The sequence below is a fragment of the Brassica napus genome, chromosome C3, assembly GCF_020379485.1.
Source record: "Brassica napus cultivar Da-Ae chromosome C3, Da-Ae, whole genome shotgun sequence".
In the NCBI taxonomy this organism is placed as follows: domain Eukaryota; kingdom Viridiplantae; phylum Streptophyta; class Magnoliopsida; order Brassicales; family Brassicaceae; genus Brassica; species Brassica napus.
In genome coordinates, this window is record NC_063446.1 from 52,751,322 (window position 1) to 52,756,883 (window position 5,562).

The 5,562-nt window shown below is 42.7% G+C and overlaps 1 pseudogene; it reads left to right on the top strand.

Annotated features, from left to right (window-relative positions):
• Positions 1-947: 947 nt before the first annotated feature.
• LOC125583581 lies at positions 948-4,759 on the top strand (annotated as a pseudogene).
• Positions 4,760-5,562: the final 803 nt, after the last annotated feature.

A 5,562-nucleotide genomic window follows, 5' to 3' on the forward strand; every position in this document is an offset into this window, starting at 1 on the left:
AATGATATTTATTTTAGTAATTTTAATTTTATTTAAAAGAAATTTACTTATAAGTGAAGTTCTTAAAAATAATAAATAACTTTTAAATTAAATAAATAACTAATCAAATTTTACAGAAATTCAAAAAAAAAAAAAATCAAAAACAAAAAAACAAAAACCAGAAACTAAAATCTAGTATCACCATTCATGTTTTTCGAGAAGCTAAAATCTACAGCAAAATCAAAAACCAAAAACTAAAAACCAAAATGTAAAATTTGAAAACCAAAATCCAAAAGCCAAAAACCCAAATCCAAAAATCAAGTAAACAATCATCACCTTGCCTTTTTAAAATACTTTTGCATCACCACGAACTGTGTATACGGAAACGACATACTCAATGCTGATTTGCTTCTTCGTGGTGGATCTAGATGAAGAAGAAAATAAAAAGTTTTTCGAGCTGTTGTCTCTTGTGAAGACTGAAGAGAGACATTATTGGTACTTCTTCTAGTTTTAAATTGACATTAACCTTACTCTTCTGTTGAGATTCCCGCAAGTGAAGCGACAAAAGAGAAGGTGGTGGAGTTTGATTGTCAGAGTCTTCAGATTACACTGAATTAATTTCAAAAGAGTTGCATTACGAAGTGTCTTTCATGCGAACATACTGAAAGAACTACATGAGCAATCATAAATCAATAAGTAACACCATCATATGAAACAAGCAAATTGGATTCATCAAACTTGGTCATGCTTGTTTTGATAGGTTCTTAAGTTTTTTTGGTCAAATTTAAATATTATCAAACATGAACCCAGAATTTCTTGGACAACAAAAACTTTTAGAAGAAGAAACAGAAATATATCCGTTGCATTACGATGAATTAGATGCATGTCGAACTTGTATTTTCTGTCAAATTATATGTATGAAGAAACGATGATGAGAACTTCAACTCCAAATACATTAATTTTGATTCTGAAATCTATATCATTAATTCTGAAATCTATTTGTTCAATTGTAAAATCAGCGGTAAGTGGTAACTCTTGCAGCCATGACTATTACCTGGTGCCATCTCTTGGGCTTACAAGGATGAGACAGAGCCCATTAATTATCTGCCCAAAACACATTTTTTTTGTATTAAAAATAATAAAAATCAAAACTGTATAATTAACACGGCTTGTGTTAATGATGAAATCACACGGCTAGAACAATTACGGTTCTGTTTTACCCTAATTCGAAAAAGGAAAAAGTGAAAAGTATTAAAAAAGAAAATATCAAAAAAGAATCAGAGAGCATAAAAAGGGATACTTGAGTGCCACCCAACTCAATTCAATTCTCGTTCCTTTAGATCACATTCTCCTGAAACTCTGAGGGTCAGAAAAACATAAGTTGATGAAGACTAAGAAGAAGCAGACGAATAGTAGTATCATCTCTGTCAAAGAGATAACAAAGTCCTCTTTCGAAATCGCCCTAAGGAAGAAACCTGCCGCTGCCACCATAACCGTAGAAGATAACGACAATGGAGGAAGAATCAATTCGTCTTCGTGGGTCAAATCTCTCTTACTCGGAAGAGGAGCGTACGGTTCGGTTTATCTAGCTAAGAGCCATCAAAACTGCAGAGATTTCACATGCTTCAAGCCTCATGGACGAAGGCAGGTTTCTTATCCGTTTAAAATCCCCTTTCATTGTCCGTTGCTACGGCGTTGAGATTGCACGCGAGGAGGAGGACGATCAATGCATGCTATACAATCTGATTCTCGAGTATTGCTCTGGCAAAACCATTGCCGACTTGATCGAGGATAATCATGGCGAGTTACTTGAGTCGGACGTCAAAGTATTCGCTAGAGATGTCTTGTCTGGTCTCACTTACATCCACGACAGAAACATCATTCACTGCGACATCAAACCCGACAACCTCTTACTCTCCCCTACCCATGTCCGGTTCAGGTCTACTGGGTACTTGACCAAGATTGGGGACTTTGGATTAGCTATGGAGAAAGGCTCGGTGGAGTACGGTAATGGATACGACCGTAAGAGAGGTACCACGAGTTATATGGCTTCAAAGCTTATGGCCCATGGTATTGTTGACTTTGGATCAGATGTGTGGGCTTTTGGATACACAGTGTTGGAGATGTTATCCGGAATATCAGTTTGGGGAGAATACGGTGATCTTGATTCTGATGATTGGGTCAGTCTCATTGGCCACAGCGATCGTATGCCTCATGTACCGGTTTGGTTGTCTAAAGACGCACTAGATTTCTTGAGCAGATGCTTGGAGAGAGACGTTAACAAGAGGTGGTCTACTCATTCACTCAAGAACCATCCCTTTGTTCTGTTATGAGGGAGGAACGAATGAATGATATGTTTTGTGTTCATTCAATTTGTTTGGAACATTTTTGTGTTCTTCTCGTATATGATATTCTTATATATTGGTATAGTCTTCTAATTGTTACTAGTATCACGACTTCTGTTTCTCACTGTTAATGTACAGTTTCATATGATATTTTGTAGATTGGTAAAGTCTTCTACTTGCAATTTTGTATCACTTTGCTTTTCATTTTTAGTATACAGTTTCCAGAAACCAATTCCAACGCCTCCGAAACCTTCGCCACCAGCGAAGGAACTCGGTCTCTGAAACCCGATTTGAAAAATCCTTCATACACAGTGTTAGGGTATTTTTGTGTACAAGCGATCCGTGCGCAGCTCTACGGAATGATAGGAGGAAGGAGACATGTCGTTGAGTGTATTCTTCTGCTTCGATAGTTGATAAACCAGGAGAGCCTGCTCTTAGGATACTGCCATATGGGTATGAGCAAGTATATGTCGTTGGTGCCTTAGTAGCTGAAGGGGAGATTGGTTGTTAGGCGGGGGCCGCCTACCGATAATGAAGATCCCAGGGTCTTCTTGATCTATGATCGATGGTTCCGACTACCAGGGTCGGTCCTTGGGGGCCTCCTGATCTGTAGTTGATGGTTCCGACCATTAGGGGTGGTCCCTGAGCGTCTAGGTGTGGAACCGTGGAAGGTGCTTGGGTTTATAGGTGCATCCTTCAGTGGGGATTGCCTACATACCCTTCAGTGAGGGATCAAGCCGATCGTAGTTCATGTATATGGAGGCACGGAGCCTAGATGGGTGCAGAGCATGATAGAGGCATGTAGCCTGATGGAGGCGCGTAGCCTAATGGAGGCACATAGCCTTGGGATCAAGGGGCTCTAGTGGGCACATGGCCTAATGGGCACGTAGCCTTGGGAGCACGTAGCTCTATAGTTGGTAGGAGTCATCTGTTCTAGGGGGCACATGGCCGGAACAGATGGTAGACATGTCTATATGTTGCAGTGACCATGATGTGTCGAGGTGCTTGAGTGAGCATGGAGGGACCCTGCTGATGAGCTGTAGATCGTGGGCTGAGCCAGTAAGTAGAGTTGTAGACGTGCTGCAGGGAGCATATATCTTCATCTGGTTGATACTAATCGCCGGGATCAGTCTATCATGGGCATGTCGAAGAAGAAGGTCTTCTAGGTATGAAACCTTGCCTTGGCGGCTGTGGAATTGTCAGCTCTGTTCAAGGACGTCTCGGACCCCCTTCTTTAGGTTTAGAAACCTATATTTATAGTGGAGGTCGTGCCTCTCTCTTTGGATTTGGAAATATTCATTATATCCCTAAATAATAGAATTTTTTCCTTTTTCTTAAGGGAGGTCATATGTATTGGAATACTTCCTCTTTCTCTCGGATTTAGGGAGATATCCTCTTGTCCAAACTGGTTATCTTATTAAAGGAAGATTTCCATTTATCCTAAGGAAGGATAAATCACTCGGCCTGGAAGCCGGAGGCTGGAGGCAGGGACCCAGGCCCGGAGGAAGGGACCCAGACCCAAGGGCAGGGACCCAGACCCGGGGGCAGGGACCCAGACCCTGGGGCAGGAACCCGGGACCAGGAGGCAGGAACCTGGAAGCCGGACGCTGGAGTAAACTCTTCATGGAATATTTTTCCCCAACAGTTTGCCTCTTATTTTCCGTTTTCATGTTTGAAGGCAGGAAATAACATGGTTTTCTTCATAGGACTTCGTGAGTTGCACCGTAGTATCAAGTTCCTCGTTGAGTTTGGAGTAGGACGTCTGCCCGTAGCCTGGGCCATCAAACTTTATTGTCGATAGTGCTCGGATGTACTTGCGCTTGGTCTGAAAGAATTCACAACCTGATTGGAGATGTATGGCCTGGAGAATGGGTAGTAATCCTTGACTCGATACAGACACGTGGTCTAGATCAGGTAGTGTATTCGTCGCTGAACCCAGTGGGCATGATGTCATGGCCTTGACGAATGTAGATAGACTTACAGACATGCTTCAATGGGCATGTGTTGGGTCTGAGTGAGGATGGTCACGTGGATGTAGTTGTACCCTTGATTCCGATGGCCTGGAAGTGGATAATCAGAAAGAACCACCATGTAGGACCTAGTAAATGCTCTAAGGGAGGACATCGCTGTTGCGCAGGATCAAGTTGAGCCTGTAAGACTTTCTTATTCTCCTTATAAGTGTTAGGGGATTTTTGTGTAGGATCTTTGTTAGTACCACAGAACGATGGATAAGCTGGTAGTATGTATGTGTTTGTAAGTATTTCGTGGGGATTTGAGGTTAATAATAGAGATAAAGACTTGAGAAGATGTATTATTGAGTAAATAAGTCGGAACTACAATGATTGGTGTATAAACCCTAGTTCTAGCCGCCTAGCTCTAATCTGTAAGTCTTGAGGAGTCGGTCCCTTGCTTTTGGGACTTAGGAGCCCTTATATAGTCGCCTTGAAGTCGGTTTGATTTAGGTTGAACTCTTCCATATTCGGAAATATGGAAGGTTCTCCTTATCGGAAATCTTCCATTTCTTGGAAGGGAGGTCGGTCCCTGGGACTGGTCCCAGGGTTCCTTTTAGCAGGGACCTGGAGCGTTCCTTTATCGGGGACCCGGGGGCCTGGGTCCTGCCCGGAGGCTGGAGGAAATGATACGGGGTATTTTTCCCTAACAGTTTGCCCCTTATTGCTCGATTTCGTCATCGAACTCAGGGAATAACATGTGCACTCAAGTCAACCGGGGTTGCTCATTCTCAGCAGGCTCCCCTTTAGGCAGGACTCTGCTCCATCGGTCTCGCTGTCCTTGGTTCCACTCAAGCCGGAGCTCATTCTAAACCTAGGTAAGGATTGGTTCCTCCTTATTTGGCCGGAGCCTAATAGTAGCGTCTTGAATTTTCTGGAGATGACGAGGCTGGAGAGAGTTCTTGTTAGAGAGAACCGAAGTCTTCGATATGTGCTGGAATCCCTTGGGCCGGAGAAGTAATTCTGGTAGGGTGGTCTTCAAAGTTCCATTAGTTCCTCTGGTCCTTGAGACTGGGTAGGAAAAGGAAAGGACCCCCAATACCTCGAGATTCGCTTTCCCGCATGGATTCTCTTTTCGACGCGTGTAAGGCGTCTTTAGGGTTTTCGGTTCTATCTCTCCGTTTTTGCCGCCAGACCTTTTCAGTTTCCTTTTCTCTTGCTACGAAGATTTCTCGCGATCTCCACATTTCAGTTCGGGTCTTCATTCCATAGGTAACATTTTCTTTCTC